Raw genomic sequence first — 25779 nt, forward strand, 5'->3', positions numbered from 1 at the left:
GTTGCTGTGAGGCAAATTCAGAAGTTGGGCCTGTAGATGCTGCCGAGAGGAGGCGCTGGGCCCCGAGGGGCCTACCTGAAGACATTCTGCAGCTCGAGAGGATGCCACCAGGCAAATGCTGGGTCTAAGAGGGCAGTCTGGAGCACCAGTTTGGCCTGAGGGGGCCACCGGGAGGCCAGGAGCTGGGCCTGTGGAGACAGGCTGCCACAGAGGCAGGAGCTGGTCTGAGCGGAGCCCACAATGAGCCCACGAGCTCGTCTGTGGGGGTCCACTGAGAGGCGGATGCTCAACCCGGAGGGGCTTAGTGCTGGCAGGAGCCAGGCCTGGAGAGGCCAGGCCCGGAGAGGAAGCTTCGGGCCTGCACAGGCCGCTGGGATGCAGGAGCTGAACAGAGAGTTTATGAGAGGCAAGCTGGGCTAAGAAAAGCCGGTGCGAGGAAGAAACAAAAAATACAAAAAATTAGCTGGGCATGGTGGTGCATGCCTGTAATCCCAGCTCCTCAGGAGGCTGAGGCAGGAGAATTGCCTGAACTCAGGAGGCGGACGTTGAGGTGAGCCGAGATCACACCATTGTACTCGCGGCTGGGTAACAAGAGCAGAACTGCATTTCAAAAAAAAAAAAAAGGCTGCCAGGGGCAAAGCTTTGGACCATAGACATGGCCAGGAGGAGGATCCAGGCTTGGCGAAGCCACCAGTACAGAAGCAGAGGGTAGGCATCCAGAAGAGGCTGATGGGAGGCAGAAGGTAAGCCCAGGGGGCCTTTGGGAGGCACGAGCCGGCCCTAGAAGGGCCCACGTGATGACGTTTTGCACCCATAAAAAGGAGACGCCAGGAGGACTGAAGCTGGCCCTGGAGAGGCTGAATTGAGAACCCAATGCTTGAACCTGAAGAGGCCAATATGAGGAGTCTGGAGCCGGGCCTGGAGAAGCCAACTCTGGGACATCTGGGGCCTCTAGGCACCCTGGGTGGGCAGGTGAGCCCGGAGAGGCCAGCGTGAGGCATGAGCCGGGTAGTCCTGGAGAGCCTGAGTCGATGGTCTGAGGGTTCGGGCCTACAAAGGCCGTCGGGAGCTGGGCAGGAGCCGAGTCCACAGAGGTTGCTGTGAGGCAAATTCAGAAGTTGGGCCTGTAGACGCTGCCGAGAGGAGGCGCTAGGCCCCGAGAGGCCTACCTGAAGACATTCTGCGGCTCGAGAGGATGCCACCAGGCCAATGCTGGGTCTAAGAGGGCAGTCTGGAGCACCGGTTTGGCCCGAGGAGGCCACCAGGAGGCCAGGAGCTGGACCTGTGGAGACAGGCTGCCACAGAGGCAGGAGGTGGTCTGAGCGGAGCCCACGATGAGGCCACAAACTGGGTCTCGGGGGTCCACTGAGAGGCGGACGCTCAACCCGGAGGCGTTTAGTGCTGGAAGGAGCCAGGCCTGGAGAGGCCAGGCCCGGAGAAAAAGCTTCGGGCCTGGACAGGCCACTGGGATGCAGGAGCTGAACAGAGAGTTTATGAGAGGCAAGCTGGGCTAAGAAAAGCCGGTGCGAGGAAGGAAAAAAAAAACAAAAAATTAGCTGGGCATGTTGGCGCATGCCTGTAATCCCAGCTACTCAGGAGGTTGAGGCAGGAGTATTGCCTGAACCCAGGAGGCGGACGTTGAGGTGAGCCGAGATCACACCATTGCACGCGTGGCTGGGTAAGAAGAGCAAAACTGCGTTTCAAAAAAAAAAAAAAGGCTACCGGGGGCAATGTTGGGGCCTTTGGCCTGGGCCCAGACTCAAGGCCAGTACAAGGCGATAGCTAAGTCCAGAGACATCTGCTAGAGGCCAAGTTGGGCCTCAACTGGCCAGTGTGAGGGAGGCGTTGGGTTTGTGGACAAAGTCGGGAGGTAGGCAGGATCTTGGCCTGGGGAAGTGGCCGACAGACAGTGGATGGTGCTGGGGGTGCTGTAGGGAGACCAGAACTGGGCATGGAGAGGCCAATGTCAGGATGTAGCTGGGCCTGTCAAGGCCACCGGGAGGCAGAAGAAACACCCCAAAAGCCCTGAGGAAGCTTCGGGCCGACAGACGAAAGGCCGTCGTGAGCTGGCCAGGAGCTGAGCCAAAAGAGGATGCCAGGGGGCAAAATGTCGGCCGGTAGATACAGCCAGCAGGACGATCCGGGTGTGCGGAGGCCACCAGTAGGAGGCAGAGGCTGGGCCTACAGAGATAAACCTGAGGAACCAATGCTTGGGCCTCCCGAGGCCAGCAGGATGAGGCAGCAGGAGCCGGGCCAGCAGAAGCTGACTCAGGAACGTCTGGGGCCTGGAGATGCCCTGGGAGGGCAGAAGCCGAGCCTGGAGAGGCCAGCGTGAGACATGAGCTGGGTGGGTCTGGAGAGCCTGAGTCGAGGGCCTGAGCTTTCGGGCCTACAAAGGCCGCCAGGAGCTGGGGAGGGACTGAGTCCCCAGAGGTTGCTGAGAGGCAAATTCAAACACTGAGCCCATAGACACGGCCGAGAGCAGGAGCTGGGCCCCGAAAGGCCAACCTGAAGACATTCTGGGCATGGAGAGGATGCCAGCAGGCCAATGCTGGGTGCGGGACGGCCACCGGGAGGCACCGGCTTGGCCTGATATAGCCACGTGGAGGCTGGGGGCAGGGCCTGTGGATACAGGCTGCCACAGAGGCAGGAGGTGGGCCTGAGCAGAGGCCACGGTGATGCCATGAGCTGGGCCTGGAGGGTCCACTGAAAGGCAGAGGCTGGGCCCGGTATGGGCCTGGCGCAAGCAGGAGATAAGCCTGGGGAGGCCGGGCCCAAAGAGGAAGCTTTGGGCCTGAACAGGCCGCTGGAAGGCAGGAGCTGGCCTGGGAGAGTCAATGATAGGCGAGCTGGGCTGAGGAAGACCCCTGCGAGGGAGTGCCTGGGCCTAGACTCGAGGCAAGAGTGAGGCGAGAGCTGGGTCCGGAGAGGTTTGCCACAGGCATGAGCTGGGCCCCAACAGGCCAGTGTGAGGGGGCGCTGGGCCTGTGGATGCAGGCAGGCAGGCAGGCAGGCAGGCAGGCAGTTAGGAAGGCAGGCAGAATCTTGGCCTGGGGAAGCCACCAGCAGGGAGCAGCTGGTGATGGGGCGGCTGCGGAGAGTCCAGAGCTGGGCCCGCTGGGGCCAATGTCAGGTGGTAACAGGGCCAGTCCAGGCCACCAGGAGGCAGAACAAAGGCCTGAAAAGCCCCACTTGAGAAAGCTTCGGGCCTACAGAAGAAAGGCCGCTGGAAGCTGGTCAGAAGCTGAGCAAAAAGCAGCTGCCGGGAGGCAGGACGTGGTCCAGTAGATGAGGCCAGGAGGAGGATCTGGGCCTGGAAAGGCCACCAGAAGGGAGGCATAGGCTGGACCTCCCGGAGAGGCTGAGGGGAGGCAGAAGCTGGGCCCCAGGGGGCCGTTGGGAGGCAGCAGCTGGCCCTGGAGGCACCCATGTGAGGATATCTTGCACCCATGTGGAGGAGACGCCAGGAGAGCAGGAGCTGGGCCTGGAGAGGCCGACTTCAGGACCCAATGCTCGGGCCTCCTGAGGCCAGCAGGAGCACACAGCAGGAGAAAAACTCCATCTTCAATGACAATAATACTAAAATTATTAAGTATCAATATAAATAATCCTTTTGTTTCTTTGAGACAGAGTCTCACTCTTTCCCCAAGGCTGGAACCAAGCATATAATCTCGGTTCACTGCAACCTCTGCCCCACCTCCCAGTTCAAAGGATTCTCCTGTGTCAGCCTCTGAAGTAGCTTGGATTACAGGCACCCACCACCATGCCCGGCTAATTTGTGTTTTTGTTTTTTTTTTTTTGAGACGGAGTTTCACTCCTTACCCAGGCTGGAGTGCAATGGTGCGTTCTCTGCTCACTGCAACCGCCGCCTCCTGGGTTCAGGCAATTCTCCGGCCTCAGCCTCCTGAGTAGCTGGGATTACAGGCACGCGCCACCATGCCCAGCTAATTTTTTGTATTTTTAGTAGAGACGGGGTTTCACCTTGTTGACCAGGATGGTCTCGATCTCTTGACCTCGTGATCCACCCGCCTTGGCCTCCCAAAGTAATCTTTGTTTTTTAGTAGAGATAAGGTTTTGCCATGTTGGCAAAGCTGGTCTTGAACTCCTGACCTCAGGTAATCCACCAGGCTCATTCTCCCAAAGTGTTGGGAATGCAGGCGTAAATCACTGCGCCCAGCCCGATTAACATATTTTTTAAAACACTGATTAGTCAGGCAACAACACCGGGCAGGGGTCTCCTCATTCCCAGTGATGAAAACCACACTCCATGGCTCCAGGGTTGCAAGGGCTGCAGAGCCAAAAGGCTCTGACTTGAGATTTCATTACTTTATTTGTATTGCGAGACAAGGTCCTGCTTTGCCACCCAGCCTGGAGTGCAGTTGTGCACTTGTAGCCCACTGCAGCCTCAATGTCCTGGGCTCAAGCCATCTTCCTGCCTCAGCTCCCCAGTGCTGATACTACAGTTGAGTGCCACCATACCTGGCTAGTTTGTAATTTTTTTGTAGAGTGTGGAGTCTTGCTATGTTGCCCAAGCTGGCCTCAAACTCCTGACCTCAAGAGATCTGCCCACCTCAGCCTCCTGAGTAGCTGAGACTACGAGTACACAGCACCATGCCTAGCTACATTTATTTTATTAAATTTTGAAAAACATTTTTGTAGAGAGGCGGTCTTGCTATGTTTCCCAGGCTGGTCTTGAACTTCTGCTCTTAAAAGTTACTCCCATCTCTGCTTCCCAAAAATCTGGGACTACAGACATGAACCACTGCACTGCACCTGAAGAGATTTCTTTAATCTAGCATCCCATATTTGGTAACACTGGACAAGGCTGTAGAGTTTTCAACACTTCATAATTCAGTAAGAATCAAACTCAACCTTGACCCCTGCCTTCTCTCACACCCCACATCCAGTCTGTCAGGAAATCCTGTTGACTGTCTTCACCATGTACTGAAGATCTCCACCCAGCAACTCACCGGAATCCTCCCCCCTACTTCTCTCTTCTTACCATCTCTCACCACCACCATGACCCTGGTCAGGACCACTATCATCTTCCACCTGGATGTTACCAAAGCTTGACCCCCATGCTTCTTCCCAAATCTTCCCACAGTCTTTCTCAACTCAGCAGCCAGAGAATGCTTTTACATCAGGAGACAGATCACGTCCTGACAGATCAACTCCTGACAGATCAGGAGACAAATCAGATCAGAATCTTCCCACAGGTCCCATCTCATAGTAAAAGCCAAAGCCCCAGCAATAGCCTCCCAGGGCTTACACAATCTACACCGATCCCCACCCAGCAACTCCATGGCCTCCTCCCCTAATTCTCTCCCCCTCTCCTGCTCCACTGGCCTCCTTCCAGAGCCTCGGACACTTTATTCTGTTGTTTCTGCCCACAATGCTCCTCCTTCAGCACCTCGGCCACCTCCTTCCCCTCTAAGTCTTTGCTCCATTTTCACTTAGGAGGCCACCCCTGACCTTTCTATTTAACACCGCCATCTGTCTCCATTTCCACCGTGTTCAAGTTTTTTTTGTTTTCAAAACAAGATCTCACTCTGATCCACCAAGGCTGGAGCAGAGTGGTGCAATCACAGCTCGCTGCAACCTCGAATTCCTAGGCTCAACCGATCCTTCCACCTCAAGACTCCCTAGTAGCTGGAACGATAGGGGCATGCCATCATGCCTGGCTAATTTGTTTTATGTTGAAATGGGGTTTCACTCTTCTTGCTCAAGCTGGAGTGCAATGGTGCAATCCCAGCTCACTGCAACCTCCACCTCCCAGGTTCAAGTGATTCTTCAGCCTCAGCCTCCAAAGTAGCTGGGATCACAGCTGTGTGCCACCATGCCTAATTTTCGTATTTTTAGTAGAGATGGGGGTTTGTCATGTTGGCCAGGCTGGTCTCAAACTCCTGACCTCAGGTGATCCTTGGCCTCCCAAAATGTTAGGATTACAGGAGTGAGCCACCACACCCGGTCAATTTAATTTTTCGTAGAGACAGGGTCTCACTATGTTGCCCAGGCTGATCTTGGATTCCTGGCCTCAAGTGATCCTCCTGCTAGGATTGCTAAAGTGCTGGGATTACCACCATCAGCCACGATGCTTGGTGTCATATTTATTTCCTCTTGCTGCTGCCACACACTACTCTATATTAGTCCCTTGAAACACCACAAATCTACCAACTTACAGTTCTGCGAATCAGAAGCCCAAATTAGGTTTAATAAGGCTAAAGTTAAGGTGTCAGCAGGGCTGCATTCCTTCTCGAGGCTCTAAAGTGTTCCTTTGGCTTTTCCAGCTTCTAGAAGCCACCCCCATTCCTTGGATCATGGCCATTAACTCCATCTTTAAAGCCAGAAGTGAAACCTCTGCAAATCTCCCTCTCTAACTCTGCTTCCACCACCACATCTCCTGCTCCAATTCTGACTCTTCTAACCTCTTTCTTTTATAAGGATCTTTGTGACTGCTGGGCATGGTGGATTCCACCCATAATCCCAACACTTTGGGAAGTCAAGGCAGGAGGTATATTTAAGGCCTGGAGTTTGAAACTAGCCTGGACAACATAGTGAGATCCCACCTCTACAAAAGCATAACAATAAATATTAGCCAGACATGGTGGTGAGCGCCTGCAGTCCCAGCTACTTGAGAGGCTGACGTGAAATAATGACTTTAGCCCAGGAGTTTGAGATCGGCCTGGGCAACATAACTGAATCTCATCTCTACAAAAATGAGCTGGGCATGGGTGACATGCATGTGTAGTCCCAGCTACTCTGAAGTCTGAGATGGGAAGATCACTTGAGCTCAGGAGGTCAAAGCTATAGTGAGCTATGATCATGTCACTGTGCTCCAGCCTAGATGACACAGGGAGATTGTCTCAAAAAAAAAAAAAAAAGAAAAGAAATATATACTTGTTCTCTGTCCACGGTTCCTGGCACAGAGCTTTGAATGCTTATAAAGACCTCAGTCATAGAGGTTGATAGCATCAACTTTAGTTTTAATATTTGGTCTTGGCCCCAGCTTTCTAACACAAGAGACTCTAAGAACTTTGGAATCTCCAGCATGCTAGGATGCATTTGAGGATTCTTATCCCCAGTTGAGATGACTGGGTGGCTGCACGCTCCTTGATTTCTTCAGGAGGAGGGCTGATTGCCAGAGAAAGCAACCACATGATTAGAGGCTTAGAACTTTTAGCCTCACCTGCTGAAATCCAGGAGGTGAGAGTGGCTGAAGATTGACTGAATTACCAATGGCCAAAGATTTTATCAATCATGCTTGCATAGTACAGCCTCTGTAAACACCCTGGACAACAGGGTTTGCAGAGCTTCTGGGTGCTGAACACAGGAGCTGCTGGGAGGGCGGCGTGTTGAACACAGGGCATGGAAGCTCTGTGTACCTCCCACTTACCTTCCCTTGGGCATCCATCTTTCTTTCGTTTCTTTCTCCCTTTCCTTCCTTTCTTTTTCCTCTTTCTTTTTTTTAAAAGACAAGTTCTGGCTCTTTTCTCCAGGCTAGAGTGCAGTCGCACAATTTCAGCTCACCATAACCTAAGTTTCCCCAGCCCCCAGCTCAATGCATCCTCACCTCAGCTTTCCTATTAGCTGGAACTACAGGTGCACACCACCACACCTAGTTATTTATTTTTATTTACTTTTTGAGACAAAATCTTGCTCATTAGCCCAGGCTGGAGTGCAGTAGCATGATGTCAGCTCACTGCAACCTCTGCATCCTGGGTTCAAGTGATTCTCCTGCCTCAGCCTCCTCAGTAGCTGGGACTACAGGTGCATATCAACACACCCAGCTGATTTCTGTATTCTTTATAGAGAGGGTTTCACCATGTTTCCCAGGCTGAACTCAAACTCCTGCATTTAAGAGATCCTCCCAACTCAACCTCCCGAAGTGCTGGGATCACAGGCATGAGCCACTGAATCCAGCATGCACATCTCTTTCACTGGCTGTTTCTGAGACATATCCTTTACACTGAACCAGGAACAGAAAACGAACTGACAGATGTGGTGGCTCACATCTGTAATCCCAGCACGTTAAGGGACTGAGGTGGGAGGATCACTAGGGCCCAGGAATTTGTGGCCAGCCCAGGCAACAAAACAAAATCCCATCGCTACAAAAAAATAAATTAGCCAGATGTGGTGGCGCAGGCGTGTAGTCTCAGCTACTAGAGAGCGGGGAGGACCACTTGGGCCCAGGCAGTTGAGGCTGCAGTGAGCTATGACTGCAACATTGCACACCGGCCTGGGCAACAAAATGAGACCCTGTCTCTCAGAAAAAAAGAAAATAAACTGCTTTTCTGAGTTCTGTAAGCTGTTCAAGCAAATGATTAAATCAAAGAAGGGGGTCTTGAGAACGCCTGATTTGTAATAGCTTGGTCAAAGGTACAGGTGAAAACCTAATACTTGCCATTGGCATCTGAAGTGGGGGTAGTCTCATGGGACTAAACGCCTAACCTGCAGGGTCTGTGCCAGCTCCAGGTAGTGTCAGAATAACATTGTGGGATGCCCAGTTACTATCCGGAACACTGGAGAATTTGGTGTATGAGCTCCACACACACAGTCAGTCAGTCAAAGTGTGTGACTAGAGAGAAACCTGGGCTTTTCTTTCACCTAGCGGCCTAACTGCATAGGAGAAGCAATACATGGTGCTCATGAAAAGAGCAAGCATTAAAGTCAATGCAGTCCCTACAGCTGACTCAGCTTAATATCCATGTGAGCTTGGGGAAATCACTCATCATCCCTGTCTTTATCACCTCATTCATAAAATGGGGATAACTGGTACCTGCCTGTGACTTTTTGAGAATTCAGGAAATATTACACTTGATGTTACTGTGATCATCACACCTATTCCAAACTATCTGACAGGGACAGTGATGGATGATAACATCACCAGATCAGAAACCGTAGTGAGGTCTCTCAGGCAAAATTCCATACAAACAAATTACTGTCTCTCCAGAGCCTTCCTGCCACACCTAATTCCCCACTCCCTGAACCGAATGTGCCATCTTAATTGTCCAGGTCTTTACAGTGCTGGTTTCCCTGCCCATTCCCCATCCCTCCACATCCCCCTTCGCTCCCTACTCTCACACAACTCTTCCTCATCTTTCAAAGGCCAGTTTCACTGTCACCTTATCTGGAAGCTTCTCACACTCTCCAGAAGAGCTTCCCATTGCCCGTGATGTGATGCGTGCACTATTATTTGATCATTTTTGAGTTATTGTCCAAGTCTTTTTGTACCTGAGTAACATGATGCCCAGTCTCCTCCTGAACTCTGATGTCTTTCATGGTAGATCCAGCTGGAAGTGACAAAAAGACATTCTTTAAAAATAAAAGAAGGAATGAGGCGGACATCCATCCAATCCCATAAAAATTTTATAAGATACATGAAAAGCAAACAAAATCCAAGAGCTTCTAGGAAAAACATTAGAGGGAAGCTGTTACTGGGAGACATGCTAAAGGGTTAATTTTTATTGTATTTTACTTTTTTGAGAAAGAATCTTGCTCTATCCCCTAGGCTGGACCGCAGTGGTACAATCACAGCTCATTGCAGACTCAACCTACACGACTTCAGCAATATTCCAACCTAATTTTTATTTTATTTAAGAAATGCATTCTTACTTTTATTAAAGCTGGACTACAGCTTACTGCAGCCTCGACCTCCTAGGCTCAAGTGATCCTCCAGTCTCAGTAGCTGGGACTACAGGTGTGGACCGCAATGTCCAGCTCATGCTATCTTTAATTTTTTTTTAGAGACAATGTGCTGCTATGTCGACGAGGCTGGTGGTGATCCTTTTCCCTCAAGCAGTTCTCCCACCTCAGCCTTCCAAAGTGCTGGGATTACAGGTGTGAGCTGCCACACCCGCCGCAACCTGCTGAGGAGCTTAATTTTTAATGATATAAAGAGCTCAAAGCAAATGTTAGAAGGAGCCTAAATGGCTATAGAGGCTGACTGGTCAATTGTGATATATCCATATAATAAAACATTAGGCAACCGTGAAAAGGATTCAGATAGATCGATAGAAATTGACAAAGATGTCCACGAATTATGAAAATGAAAAGTGATATTCAATTAGCCCATATGTATTTGAAGAATATGGCCAATTATTTCCTGAGATAAGATTATGGGTCTAATGCGTAAAGGAAATTTTTTACTTCTTCATTTAAAAGTCTTTACTATTTTTATAATTTAATAAAAGATTAAATATATAGATCATCTAATTAGTAAAAGACATGGTAACTCTATAAATAAACAGAAAAGACATGGACAGCCCAGCCTTGGTGGCTGACGCTTATAATAGCAGCACTTTGGGAGGGGGCAGTGGGAGAATTGCTTGAGGCCAGGAATTCCAGACCAGACTGGGAAACATGGCAAGACCTCGTCTCTATTAAAAATCAAAAATAATTAGCCAGACATGGTGGCATGTGCCTATAGTTCCAGTTACTGAGGTGGAAGGATCACCTGAGCCCAGGAGGTCAAGGCTGCAGTGAGTCGAGACTGTACCACCATACTCAAGCCTGGGCTACAGAGTGAGACTTGGTCTCACCAAAAAAAAAAGAAGGAGCAAAAAGAAAGCTAGCTGGGCACGGTAGCTCACACCTGTAACCCCAGCATTTTGGGAGGCTGACTCAGTTGGATCACTTGAAATACGGAGTTCGAGACCAGCCTGACAAACATGGAGAAACCCTGTCTCTAGTGAAAATACTCAGCCAGGTATGGTGGCACATGCCTGTAATTCCAGCTATTCTGCAGACTGAGGCAAGAGGATGGCTTGAATCCAAGAGAAGGAGGTTGCAGTCAGCAGAGATTGTGCCGTTGCACTCCAGCCTAGGAAACAAGAGTGAAACTTCATCTGAAAAAGAAAGAAAGAAAGCGACAAAGAGAAAGCTAATAAACTAAGATAAGAAAATATATATTAAAATGTAACAAAATTTATGAGGCCTTTCATTTATTAAAAATAATCAAACAAAAAATAACTTGTTATTGTACCCTGTGCCAACAAAGGTGCAGTGAAATGGGCATTTTCTTTTACTATTAGTGATGTTAAATTGTATACAAGCCTTCCACCAGGGTAAAGCTTGGAAATTTTTAAAAAAGAATACAGTGACTCACTCTACTGCCTCCTCCAACTCCTGGCCTCAAGCAATCCTCCCACCTCAGCCTCCCAAAGTGTTGGAATTATAGGCCGACAGCCACCATGCCTGAAAGCTCGGCAGTTTACATCAAGTGTAACAAGAATGCCAATGTCCTGTGACTCACAGTAATCTCCTTTCTGGAAATATCATCTTCAGATACAATTCAACCTAAGCAGAAGGTCATATGCACAAACACGGTGAAAATCTAGGAGTAATATTTTTCTGTTTTAAAAACATACGGAACACTTCACAAATTTGCACGTCATTCTTGCACAGAGGCCATGCCAATCTCTCTATTGCTCCAACTTCAGTATATGTGCTACTGAAGCAAGCATGAGTAATTTAAGATAGAGCGGTTAAGCAAAATAAGGAAGAGTTATGGGGAACTTAGAAATCTATGGTATTTATAGGCACCTAGTAACAGCTCAGTAAATATTAGCTGCTACTTTTATTATCTTTATGGTAATTCCACTCAATTAAAAATTGTCATTTAAAATTTACCACTGTCATGGAACATCATGTATTTAACAGTGTAATTGTAAAAACAGATAGAGGCTGGGTGTGGTGGCTCACACTTACAATCCCAGCAGTTTGGGAGGCCAAGGCAGGTGGGTCACCTGAGGTCAGGGGTTCAAGACTAGCCTGATCAACATCGAGTAACCCCATCTCTACTAAAAAATACAAAATTAGTCAGGTGTGGTGGCGCCTGTAATCCCACCTACTCAGGAAGCCGAGGCAGGTGAATCACTTGAACCTGGGAGGTGGAGGTTGTGGTGAGCTGAGAGTGCACCATTGCTCTCCAGCCTGGGAGCAAAAGAGCAAAACGCCATCTCGGAAAAAAAAAAAAAGTCCCAGCACAGAGACTCACAGCCGTAATCCCAGCACTTTGGGAGGTTGAGGCCAGGCAGATCACCAGATCACCTGCAGTCAGGAGTTCAAGACCAGTCTGGCCAACATGGTGAAACCCTATCTCTACGAAAATACAAAAATTAGCTGGGCATGATGGCAGGTACCTGTAATCTTAGCCCACTCTTAACCCTGGGAGGCGGAGGTTGCAGTGAGCTGAGATTGTGCCATTGCACTCCAGCCTAGGCAACAGAGCAAGACTGTCTCAAAAACAAAACAAAACAAAACAAAACAAAACAAAACATACCATTTGTCCCCTGGCATATGGGGGAATTGGTTCCAACTCCCCAATATCTGTGAATACCAAAATCCATGCAAGCATCTGTAGTCCCAGCTACTTGTGAGGCTGAGGAAGGAGTGCTTTCGCCCAGGAGGTTGAGGCTGCACTGAGCCATAATTTTGCACCACTGCACTCCAGTCTGGGCAACAGAGTGAGAAACTAGGTTGACTTTTAAATATAATTTTTCAGTTCACTTGAGAATTTGGTCAGAACTGTGGCATATAAAAATTCTTCATAGAATAATTATCTAATCAAATTCATGCTAGAATTGGGAACAGAAAATGTTTTGTTGACTCTTTATTCCTTCACTTGCTGTTACATAAACTATGGCCAGTGGGCACTTACCAACCAGAAGTGTTATCTCAGAGCTACTCACAATGAAAGGTGATGTCTAGGGCCCAGGTGTGTTGAGGTCTCCATGCCTTGGCTATGGGTGAGTAGGACTTATAGGTCAATCCATTTTCTATATTCCAGCTCTGGAAAACTTGGGTTTATCCATCTTGATAAGATGTAATTTAAATTTAACTTGGCAAGAAACACAAATGGAAGAAAGGTTATGAAACCACAGGATGGTACTTGTTCTCAAGGGACTCTTCAGCTTAGGTGCTTCTGTACAAAAGGAGTGACATTGTCGAAAACTCATCACAGGTCAAGTGAGGTGCCTCATATCCATAATCCCAGCCCACTGGGAGACTAAGACAGGAGGATCCCGTGAGGCCAAGAGTTTAAGACCAGCCTTGGTGACACAGTGAAACCTCATCTCTACAAAAAACATTAGAAAATGAGCTGGGTATGGCAGCACATTCCTATAGTCCTAGCTACCCTAGCAGGCTTAAGTGGGAGGATAGTTGAACCCAGGAAGTGGAAGCTGCTGTGAGCAATGATCTCACCACTACACTCCAGCCTGGGTAACAGAGTGAGACCATGTCTACACACACACACACCCCTCAGTCTGTCCAGCCTTGACTAATAAAAAGGGTCTTCCGGTTACAGAACAGGTGTGCTCTTTTGTAGGACACGAAGGGACCAGCAAGCGTGTTCACAGCCTTTCCTCATCCTCTGCTTAGTTTTCCAAGAACCTTCAAGGGAGTCCCGAGGGAAAGGACAAATCTTCTGGTTGCCAGAGGAGAAATATGCCTCCTATGTCAATTGATAAAGGGAACACCTGCCATGAAAACCAGGAAGTTCTGCTAAGATGAACCACTCCCTACGACACTGACCTATGCAGGAAACATGAGAAACTGGAGTTTGTGGACCAATAATATTGAAGGTCACATTCCAGATTGTGGAGATCTAACCAAAGTACAGCCTTTCCACAAGGCACTGCCAAATAACAGCTTGCTGCCTCCATTGGGGCACTGCCGCCGTATCTCTGGCTCTCATTTCACCGGGAGATGCTCTATTCCAGCTTCCTCTTGCATTTTGTAATCTGTAGATCCTGGGGTAAGACCTCACAACATAGCAGACTGCTGAGTCCATGCTGATCTACAGATCTGACTTCAGATTCTAGCAGGAATCTTTCAGTTTGAGGAATTAAAGAGGAGAAAAAATGGACCCAGCCTGGCACTGGCCAGCTTAGCAGTCCGAAGATAGAAGCTGCTCAAAATGACTACAGTGCTTCTGATTTTCTTAGTCTGACCTTCCTCCTAGGGCTCTTTGGATGAGATTTATTTCTCCTTGTTGAAGAAATTGTTTTCTAGACTACAAAAACTTTTAAGGAAGAATGAAATATTAAAATATAGTTTTCTCCTAAAGAGCACTCAAAAGTATAATCCCACCAGTGCTGGATCTATTTCTCTCTCTCTCTCTCTCTCTTTTTTCTTTTCTGAGATAGGGTCTCACTCTGTTACCAAGACTGGAGCACAGTGGTGAGATCAGAGCTCACTGCAGCTTTCAACTCCTGGGCTCAAGTGATCCTCCCATGTCAGCCTCCCAAGTAGCTGGGATTACAGGTGCATGCCACTGTGCCTAATTTTTTAAATTTTTTTTGTAGAGAAGGCCGCTATGTGGCCTAGGCTGGTCTTGAACTCCTAGGTCAAACTAATCCTCCTGCCTTGGCCCCCCAAAGTGCTGGAATTATAGGCTTTAGCCACCCTACCCAACCTATTTATCGTTGTGTATATATATACACACGCATAGGTGCACACACGTGCTCACACACAAACGCGCGCACACACACACACACACAAATATATACATAAATAAAATCTCATATACTAAATGTTGCTCTTTAAATCACCTCCAACCCACCCGTCTGCGGGGAGAGCAAACACAGGTCTCAGCAGATCAGGCAACCTACATGAAGAAAGGAGGCTGGAGTAATGCCAGAGACCAGGAGGAACTGTAGCAAATGGCAAGGTATTCACTTCAAAGGTTTTTCAACATTGTGATGGTCAAACCAAACACAGAAACAGGAAGCCCAGTTCAGTCACCAGCAGCCAACATGAGATATTTGATCTACATGCTACAGAACAAACTGTTTAGGATGAATGACCTTGTCTCCACCACCCCGTTCTTCAAGTCCCTCCTGCCCAGTAGTCCCTACACTCTGCTGACATGACCCACATTCACAGGACTCTCCTGACCCCTTTGCGTGTTTACTCTTTTTTCCCCAATAACTATTTTCTTTTCTGGATACAGAGTTCACCTCTGTCACACAGGCTTGAAGGAAAGTGAGGTGATTATGACTCACTGCAGATTCCATCTCCCGGGCTCAAGTGATCTTGCCTCCCAAGTAGTTGGGATTACAAGCATGTACCACCATACGTAGCTAAGTTTGTTATGATGATGATGATGATGATTTTGAGATGGAGTCTCACTCTATCATCCAGGCTGGAGTGCAGTGGCACAATGTAGGCTTACTGCAACCTCCGCCTCCTGGGTTCAAGTAATTCTCCTGCCTCAGCCTCCTGAGTAGCTGGGATTAGAGTCATGCACCAGCAAGCCCAGCTAATTTTTGTGTTTTAGTAGAAATGGGGTTTCACAATGTTGGCCAGGATAATCCCAATCCCTTGACCTTGTGATCCGCACGCCTCGGCTTCCCAAAGTGCTGGGATTAAAGGCATGAGCTGCTGTGCCTGGCCAACCGTTTTTATTTATAAACTACTGAGCCTCACATGTATGCTTATAACAATGCAAAACAGACGAATATAGCCATCGTATGCCAACACTTACCAGACTGTGAGGGGCACAATGACAGAAGTACAGAGTGGGACTGAAATGCTCCCAAGGGGCTTCTTGTCGCATCATAGAGAATGGGGTGAGACATCTTGGCTGAGGCTAAAGATGAGCGAAGATGAGAGTCAAAGAGTGATGATGAGGGTAGGGGAAGGTTTCCTGAAGGACACCAGTAAAGTCCCCCAAGGAAACTGACATTCCACGTGGCTGGAAGGGAGGGATATGGGGAGGGTGGTGGAGGATAAAACTGGAAAGGTAAGCCGAGGCCAGCTCTTACCAGGCCCTGTGGCCGAATTAGTTTGGATTTTATCTTAAAGGCAATGGGCAGTCACCAGCAGGTTTTAATCAAGTACCATTTTGACCCAAATTTGCCTTTTAGAAAAATTCCTCTGGCTTCAGTCAACAGGCTGAAGTGAGCAAGCCTGGAAGTCAGGAAGACAATTGGAGGTCTTCCTGATAAACCAGTACCGAAGAAAACAGGGCCAGGCATGGCGGCTGCTGCCTATAATCTCAAAACTTTAGAAGTCTAAGGTGGGTGGATGTCTTGAGCCCAGGAGTTTAAGACCAGCCTGAGCAATGTGGTGAAACCACATCTCTACAAAACACAAAATATTAGTTGGGTGTGGTGGCTCATACCTGTGGTCATACCTCAGCTACCCCAGAGGCTGAGGCAGGAGGACAGCTTAAGCCCGGGAGGTTGAGACTGCAGTGAGCCGAGATCACACCGCCGTGCTCCAGCCTGGGCAAATGAGGGAGACTGTCTCAAAGAGAAAAAGAATCCCATTCTTCACCTATTAGTGCCCCAATGTTCTCATGAGAAGCTTGGTGATGCAGTGAATTCAACTGTCATTGTAATTCAGCAATTCACACATTTAAGTTTGTGTTTGATTTTTCATAATATCAACCCTGTGGAAACAAGAAATATGGAATTGTGTTTGGGCTATCATGGAAGCTCTCTGGATCTTAGACCGTGACTTATGCTAAGACGTGAGCTTTGCGTTCTTCTCTCTGTGAGCGCTCAAGCGCAGCAGTCCCCAGGTTTTATGGCACCAGAAACCAATATCATGGAAGACAGTTTTTCCACAGACTGGGGGCAGGGGGTCCGTTTTGGAATACTTCAAGCACATCACATGTATTGTGCACTTTGTAATTATTATACTGTAGTATATAATAATCATATAACTCGCCATCATGTACAATCAGTGGGAGTCCTGAGCTTGTCTGTTTTCCTGAAACTAGATGGTCCCATCTGGGGGTGATGAAAAATAGTGACAGGTTATCAGGCATTAGATTCTCATAAAGACAGAGCAAGGTAGAACCCTTGCATGCACAGTTACACAATAGGCTTCCTGCTCCTATGAGAATCTAATGCTGCCACTGACCTGACAGGAGGTGGAGATCAGGCGGCAAAGAGGGGAGTGGCCGTAAATACAGATGAAGCTTTGCTCGCCCACCTGCTGCTCACCTCCTGCTGTGTGGCCAAGTACAGGCCTGTGATTCAGGGATTAGGTGCCCCTGCTCCACTGCATCCAAAAGGACCCTCCCCACACCAGTCTTCATCGTGGTCAAGTACAGAAGCCACTTAGCTCCTAAGGCATGTGTCTCAGCTGGCATTTCATCACAATCAACAGTAAGTGGCACCTTGAAACATTATGAGGTCACTTCCTGAAAATCACCAGCATCCCATTTCCCATTGACAAGAAGTTCAACGCTGCCCCTTGGATAACCAAACCTATGCCCAAATCCCATTTTTTGTGGGTCTTTCTCCCAGAACCCTTCCTAGAATCAGTTCTTTATATGTCAGAGTCCAATCAAAAGGCATAAATCACCCAAAGTTTAAAGTGGAAAAATTTAAAATAAAAAAAGCAACTATGTAACCAGAAAACACCATATGAGAGATTGGCTACAAAAGTAAAGAGAACTCTAGAGAACATAGGGCTAGCAGAGGCCAGACATGGTGGCTCATGCTTACAATTGCAGCAATTTGGGAAGCCAAGGCAGGAGGACTGCTTGAGGCCAGCAGTTTGAGACCACCTTGGAAACACAGTGTGACCCTGGCTCTACCAGAAAAAGAAAACAAAGGCCAGGTGTGGTGGCACACACTTGTAGTCCTGGTTACTTGGGAGGCTGAGGTGAAAAAATTGCTTCAGCCCAGGAGGTTAAGGCTGCGGTGAGCCATGATTTCACCACTGCACTTTAGACTGGGCTAGAGAGACCCTGCCTCAGAAAAACAAAGTATAGGACCAGCTGTTACAATGAGCAGTAACTTCCTACTGTCCCTACACTGAGATCGAGTGACCAAGGAAGGGATTCCCCACTCAGGCTGAGATCCAGGCCCCCTTGGAGAGGGCACAGTCGTGGGTAATTCAATGGCAGAAGTGCTGCATTACCACATGGTGGAACATGCTAGCAATATGCCCTCTGCAATTTGCTGAAAATCCACCTTCTAGGGTGCTAGCTTTACCTATTAGTAAACAGTTGTCTCACCACAAAACCACCCAGGCAAATGCAGAGAAACTGCTGGTCACTGCCTGCTGCTAAGCACCATGCAGGGCAGCAGCCTGGTGCAGCAAAAGCTCAGCGCCTGTGAAGATGTGCACACGACTAGAAACAAAAGCCTCTTAGAACGCCCCTTACAACAGCACCATGTACTGACAACATTTCATAATGCACCAGTTGACAGAGGAAGCATTTAAGGAACCCACCTCTATGTTTGCAGAGCAGGCAGTGAAGGGTGAATTTGGAACTGAGGAGCAGTCATTGGACGAATAGCTGGTACCTGACACATTTCCATCTACCAAAGAACAAAAGGAAGAGAGAAAAATGAGATAAAAAACAGGCATGGTGGTTCTCACCTGTAATTGCAGCAGTTTGAAAGGCCACGGCAGGTGGATCACTTAGGTCCAGGAGTTTGAAACCAGCCTGGGTGACATAGAGAAACCTTGTCTCCACTAAAAATCTTTAAAAATTAGCTGAATATGGTGGCATGTGCTGTAGTCCCAACATCTCAAGAGACTCCTCAGTTCAAGCAATTCACCTGCCTCAGCCTCCCAAGTGGTGGGGATTATAAGTACGCACCACCATGCTCAGCTAACTTTTGTATTTTTAGTAAGGACAGGATTTCACCATGTTGGCCACATCAGTCTCAAACTCCTGACTTCGTGATCTACCCACCTCAGCCTCCCAAAAGCTTCCGCCCTGTCTTTGCCCACTTAATATAAGAAAACTAAGCTAAAATAAATTTTGTAACTAAACCTAAATGAAGCTAAGTGGTGTGGCTACTATACTCAAAATACTTGAAATTCCCTTCACCCAAAAATAACTATCTGGAAGCCAAGAATGGCTATCTGGAAATCAGCATCCTCAGAGTACATTTCAGGGGCAAACTAGAATATGTCAGTGTAAACTATGAAAGTCCAGAGCCTTTGTTTGAGTAAGACTAGGTGCAGCAAAACCATGGGCTCCATGCATGATTGGTATTGTAGAAGAGGCCACAGGGAGTAGAATTAAACATGACACCCTCGGCCGGGCGTAGTGGCTCACATCTGTCATCCCAACGATTTGTGAGGCCGAGGTGGGCAGATCGTTTGAGGTCAGGAGTTTGAGAGCAGCCTGGCCAATATGGTACAACCTCATCTCTACTAAAAATATAAAAATTAGCCAGGCATGGTGGCAGGTGCCTGTGATCCCAGCTACTTAAGAGGCTGAGGCAGGAGAATCACTTGAATCCAGGAGGCAAAGGTTGCAGTGAGATGAGATCACACCACTACACTCCAGCCTAGGCAACAGGACAAAATTCCATCTGCCAAGTTTCTTCTAAACTCAATTTAAGGCACCATGTACCACAAACCAGATAGCAAGATAATTAAATAAACTGTAGCCTTTTTCATGCCATCCAATTACATCTTGGTCAGTTCACAAACATGTTTCAGCCAATGCTAAAGGAGGTTTTCTCTTTAGGAGTCCTCTCTCCCTTCACCCTGCTTAACACAAGACTTCACACACAAAGAGAACAAAGACAGCCCCGCTTCAGGACATGCTACACTGAAAGAACCGACTGTCCCAAAAAGAGAGGGCTCCACACTTCTCTGACAACTCCACAATAGACCAGCTACACACAAATGCCTGAAGTAAGGAAGTCCATTAAGAAGATGAACAGTTAGTGAGATCAAGACTTCTGACCCAAAGGGCCTGCAGCTGGTCTGATGATTCATCAAAAGTCTGAATGTAAATGGAGACATACTGGACTGTGACATGTAATAAAAGAACTGAAGCAGCAAAGTGTCTTGGTTTGGGTTTCCTTTCCACTGTATACAGCTCCAATGAATAGAGAAGTGAGCACGCCTGTGGTACTCCTGACACATCTGGGATAGTTCCCATCCACAGTGGTTGGCCTTTGGGATTATGCACACATTGCAGGGTCATTGCCCATCTGTGCTAACCTAGAATGTCCACATAAAAGCTTCTGCTTAGAGACTGCAGAGAAAAATGTCAAACCTGAAAGCCCATGAACTGTCTCAGCCAGGGGGAACACATGAAGGAGACACTACAGAATCTCACATCAGAAGCCCAATTTCAGGTTGACCTCTAAAGCTTTACGATTGTGAGTAATCAGCTTACTTTCGCTAGGCTCTGTTATTCTCACATCAATCAACAGAAAAACAGACTGAATAGTCTCCCAGATCAATTCCAATCTTAACATCCTCTGGCTTTATGATTAAAGAATGATACTAATTAATAAGGTTGAAACTGTGGCTTAACCCCGATAGGAGCCTGCTGGGATTATGATAAGCAAAACTAGTCCACATGGACACAGCCATTCTGACCACATCCCTCCCTATGCCAGCTATCATACAGATATGCACCACTGGCATGAGAAGTCCCTTCCACACAGGACTGACTGATTCAACAATAGGCTGATTTATTCATTCAAACAACAAATATTTACTGAGCACCTTCTAGGTATTTAGGGTTACAACAGAACAAAACAGACGAAATCCCATCCCTTACTTACATGTTAGTGAAGGAGGAGGGGAAGGCAACTTACCTTTTAGCGAAGGAGGAGGGGGAGTCAGACATCAAATAGGAAATATAATGAAGGATATATTTTATGTAGGGCAGTGCTGGGATTCACTCAGTGTGGCTGGAAAAATATTAAGGGAAATATTAGGGAAGTATAGAGCATAGTCTCAAACCTTTGGGAAGCCGAAAAGTTTTAATGAGCCAGGCTGAAGACAGCCAGTTCTTACATTCGAGCTTTAAGTCATAAGGTGAAGATTAAGATAATAAAAGCTTCCCTGGTTGAGTCTGTTTACCCCACATTCCTTTTTCTCGACTCCGTTTACTCATGTAAATTTCATGCTAGCTGCTCCTCTAAGGGGGAGGCTGAAAAATAATTACTTTTTAATGGTATTTATTCTGGACCTCAGAACCAAAAGTTTTTATCATTCTTAAAACCACTCTTTTAACCATGTTAATTATCCACAAGCATGTTAACTTAAAACCTCTGTTGCTGCTTCTATACTGAATAAATGCAAGAATGAACAAGGAGTCAATTAGCTGCAATCACTTTCTAAAAGCTGATGGTACCCTAGCCCAACTCTTACACTGTATTCTGTGTGGAAGGGCATATTTTATTCATCTGATACTTACACTAAATAAATCTTAGTGAAACTAAACGTGAAATTGTAAGTACAAAGTGAAACTAAGTGAACTAAATCTTAGTGAAACTAAACGTGAATTGTAAGTACAAAGAAGTCACGAGAGGGAGACAAAAGGCCCAAATTAATCAAATTAATGTCTCCTTAGGGAAGACACCGAATCTGTGTCTGCAGGTTATCATCTTACCTTTTCATAAAAAATTTAATTTGATTGCCCACTTGAATGATGTTTTCCAGCCTTGGGATTCCCTATCATGAGGGACTTCTGAAAGGAATGTCTTCCAGTACTTCTTCCACACACAGATCATTCGCATGTCCTTCAAATTTTTGGTCTTAAAAACAATCTTCAAAGATTAAACTTTGTTTTTCAATATCCTTAAACAGAAGACAAAGAAAGAAAATCATTGTAGACAATAAACAACAGAACTGAAGCTGGTGTGCAGTGGCATGATCTCGATTCCTTGCAATCTCTGCCTCTCGGGTTCAAGCAATTCTCCTGCCTCAGTCTCCCAAGTAGCTGAGATTACAGGTGCCTGCCAGCATGCCTGTCTAATTTTTGTACATTTTTAGTAGAGACAGGGCGTAACTATGTTGGCCAGGCTGGTCTCCAACTCCTGACTTCAGCTGATCCACCCACCTTGGCCTCCCAAAGTGCTGGGATTACAGGCATGAGCCAACGTGCCCAGCCATAAACACTATTTGGAAGCAGCTTTTCGCTACTATCTGCTCGTGACTGCAATAACCCTCCTCCATTGGCTGCCTTACGGTAGCGCATTTCAGGCTACACTTTCATCTGCACTGCAGCCATGAGATCAATGTTCTTTACCCCTTCAACCACGTGAGCATGCTATTCAATAAGAATTAACTCTCCACAAAGAATTCATGGAACGGGAATGAAAAATAGTAAGCAGAGGCTGATTGAAATTAAAAGAGGCAGAACAACCAACGTTAACACATGAAGACTGTTTAAAGCCAGATTTAAAACAACATATTTTCAGATAATGAGGAAATGTGATACTGTTCACATAAGAGTAAGGAAACTCGACTAAGGGCTACATATGAGCTGACACCAAAAAATCACTGCTAAATTTGTCAGATACGATGAGGGAGTGGCTGTGCGGGGATGCACACTGAACAGATAAAATGATGCGATGACTGCGATTTGCTTTATAATATTCCTGCAAAGGGAGGTAAAAGAATAGCAGAACAAAATGTGGACAATCTTAATGGTCACAGAAATTGAGAAACGGGTATTTTAGTGTTTATCGTACTATTTTCTCTACTTTTGAATAGGTATAAAAGCTATAATTTAAAAATGTTTTAAAAAAAAATGGTCGGGAGCAGTGGCTCACTCCTATAATTCCAGCACTTTGGGAGGCCGAGGCAGGTGGATCACTTGGGTCAGAAGTTAAGAGACCAACCTGGCCAACATGGTGAAACCCTGTCTCTACCAAAAATACACACACAAGAAATTAGACAAATGTGGTGACAGGTACCTGTAATCCCAGCTACTCGGGAGGCTGAGGCAAGAGAATCACTTGCACCCAGCAGAAAGAGGCTACAGTGACCAAGATCATGCCGCTGGACTCCAGCCTGGGCAACAGAGTGAGAATCTGCTTCAAAAACAAAAACAAAAATAAAGCAAAAATTAATTTACTATTCCCTGCTCTGAAGCCACATCCTAACAGAATTCTAAAAAGAAAGATTCTAGCAATTCACATGGTGCTATTTATATAGAGATCTCCCTTGCACCTTTGTATGTAAATTTAAATATTTTGCAACCTGATGGCTCAGAGGGGTCCAAAGCTGGGCATGGTAACACATGCCTGTAGCCCCAGCCACTTAGGACACTGAGGCAGGAGGATAACATGAGCCCAAATGTTCTAGTCACGCCCAAACATAACAAGACCTGGTTTCTTTATAAAGAAATGGGGAGCTCTGAGGGAGCTCATCGATGAATTATTTTGGTGACATCAACAAGTGCTACCAAAACACTACTATAAAATCCAAAATTACATCTACTACCAGATTTTTCTCCTTACTTCTGGATTCATTTATCCAATTGCCTCCTCTACTTCCACACCTCAACTTGAAAGAGATTAATTTCTTTGATCTTAGATTGGCTTTCCTCTAACATCTAAGATTTGTATTAAATTCTTACTTCATGTCATTAGCACCAAATCTGAGACGATCTACTATAGGAACTCTGTGAAATAAGAAACACACAGAATGAAATAGTTATCATATCTGGAAAAAGAAATATGCCCATAAACAAACAACAGTAAAAAATTAGAGGCTTTCAGTCACACTAAAGAATGATGTTAAATAAAATTATTCTGTCGATTCAACAAGAAACTATATAAACCTAATTCTAACATCCTTTCTATAAAATAAAAAAGAACCAATTGTTAGAGCTGAGAGTAAAAAGTGGAAGTTTCAGAAAGAGGTGAAGTCGACTGCAGAAGGTGCCCATCGCCTATCATAAAGGCTGCCGCAATCACACCCATCCCCCTTATTCCACCTAGTATCACCTGAGGTCAGGAGTTCAAGACCAGCCTGGCCAACATAGAGAAACCCCTTCTCTACTAACACAAAAATTAGTCTTGTATGGTGGTGGGCGACTGTGAGGTAGGAGGACTGCCTGAACCCAAGAGCCAGTGAGACAAAATCACACCACAGCACTCCAACCTGGGTGACAAGAGTGAAAACTGTCTCAAGAAGAAGAACAACAAATTCCTTTGGGAAGGCTTTCTTCATAGAGATCTTCAACATGAGACTGGAAATAAGGATATGGAATCATCACGGGACCTTTGTCTTTTACAGCTTGAGGTATAAGGACAAAAAGAAAAAGGGATATCATTTGAACACAATCTGCAGAAAAGAATCATTATTGAATCTGTATTGCTCTTTAACTTTCTTTGCTTGAAACAGAGTTTCACTCTTGTCGCCCAGGCTGGAGTGCAGTGGCACGATCTCGGCTCACTGCAGGCTCCATTTCTCAGGTTCAAATGATTCTCCTGCCTCAGCCTGCTGAGTAGTTGGGATACACGAGCCTGCCACCACCCCCCGCTAAGTTTTGTATTTTGTGTAGAGACAGAGTTTCACCATTTTGGCCAGGCTAGTCTCGATCCCCTGACCTCAGGTGATCCGCTCATCTCAGCCTCCAAAGTACTGGGATTAGAGGGATGAGCCACTGAGCTGCCTGAGCACTTTCTTATGTTATTAAATAGCCTAACCCAGGTAGGGGCAGTGGCTCATGTGTGTAATCCCAACAACTTTGAAGAACAAGGTAAGAAGATTGCTTCAACCTAGGAGTTCAAGACTGGCCTGGGCAACATTGCTCGACCACCTCTCATCTCTACAAAAATTAGGTCAGGTGTGGACCACATCTAGCTAAATTTTTTATCTTTTATAAAGACAGGGTTTCATCATGTTGCCCAGGCTGGTCTCAAACTCCTAAGCCCAAGCCATCCTCCCACCTCGGCCCTCAAAGTGCTGGGATTACAGGGCTCAGGAAGCCTCATGTTTTCGTTAAGAAGTTTCCTACTCTTGCAGACCTGGATAGTTTTCTTTTTGTTCTTTAAGGCAGGGTTTCCTCAGTCTCACGGGTTGGAGTTCTGTGGTGGGATCATAGCTCATTGCAGCCTTGAACCCTAGGGTTCAAGTAGCTGGGAGGCTGAGGTAAAACTACAGATACAGGGTCACACCATGTTGCCCAGACTGCTCTTGAACTCCTGGACTGAAGGGATCCCCCTACCTCAGCCACACCTGGACACAGCTTTCTATTTTTGAGCTACATAAACACTGTACCGGATCAGAGTTGGTCAACTGCCCTTTTCCAGCCAGCAACACACAGGACCTAGCTGAGACACTGCAGTTACCAGGCTTCACTCTGAGGAGAAGGCAACACATCTCCAGGCCCATACTGTCCCTGTGACTTCCCTGAAAACCCACCCTTGTGACATCACAGAGCCCCCCTCAGATGGACCCAATCAGAACTCTGAAACAAAATGTCAGTTGCATGCCAGTCAGATGTGGGCAGTGCTCATGTTTCAAAAGCTAACACTGGCATGATTTAGTGTTGGACCCAGAAAAATGAAAGATAAAAATATGTAAAATACGCACTGAGTACCATGGCTCACACCTGTAATCCCAACACCTTCAGAGACCAAGGCAGGTGAATCACAAACTCAGGATTTTGAGACCAGCCTGGCCAAAAATGAGGCTGAGGAAAAAGAATTGCTTGAACCCAGGAGGCAGAGACTGCAGCCAGCCGAGATCACGCCACTGCACTCCACGCTGGGTGACAAGAGTGAAAACTTTGTCTCAGAAAAAAACAATCCTTTGGGAAGTCCTTCTACGGAAAGATCTTCAACGTGAGACTGGAATAAAAGTACAAGATCATCCTGCACCTTTGGCTTTTACAGCTTGAGCTGTAACTGAAAACAAATATATATCATTTAAATACAGTTTGTAGAAAAGAATAATTATTCAATCTGTATTGCTCTTTAATTTTCTTTTTTTTTTTTTTGACGAAGTCTTGCTCTGTCGCCAGGTGGGAGTGCAATGGCACAATCTCAGCTCACTGTAACCTCCATCTCCCATGTTCAAACAATTCCCCTGCCTCAG

At 46.8% G+C, this 25779-nt stretch overlaps 1 long non-coding RNA gene and 1 pseudogene across 50 annotated transcripts in view; both read right to left on the bottom strand.

Annotated features, from left to right (window-relative positions):
- LOC144580570 (uncharacterized) overlaps positions 1-25779 on the bottom strand; it is a 185573-nt gene that overhangs the window by 137846 nt on the left and 21948 nt on the right. For 42 of the 50 annotated variants that reach the window (XR_013530395.1, XR_013530390.1, XR_013530393.1 and 39 more), the window contains 7 exons: positions 23312-23356; positions 22647-22766; positions 21338-21525; positions 20538-20633; positions 18196-18284; positions 16127-16229; positions 15488-15592 (listed from right to left, as the gene is read on the bottom strand). This is a non-coding gene — a long non-coding RNA (uncharacterized LOC144580570). Of the gene's footprint in view, positions 1-15487; positions 15593-16126; positions 16248-18195; positions 18285-20537; positions 20634-21337; positions 21526-22646; positions 22767-23311; positions 23357-25779 lie in introns of all 50 variants that reach the window. The other 8 variants (XR_013530396.1, XR_013530394.1, XR_013530378.1 and 5 more) reach the window with 4 other exon arrangements.
- Positions 11359-11458, bottom strand: LOC144580617 (U6 spliceosomal RNA; annotated as a pseudogene).

The sequence above is a fragment of the Callithrix jacchus genome, chromosome 20 (genome assembly GCF_049354715.1).
Source record: "Callithrix jacchus isolate 240 chromosome 20, calJac240_pri, whole genome shotgun sequence".
Taxonomy (NCBI): Eukaryota; Metazoa; Chordata; class Mammalia; order Primates; family Cebidae; genus Callithrix; species Callithrix jacchus.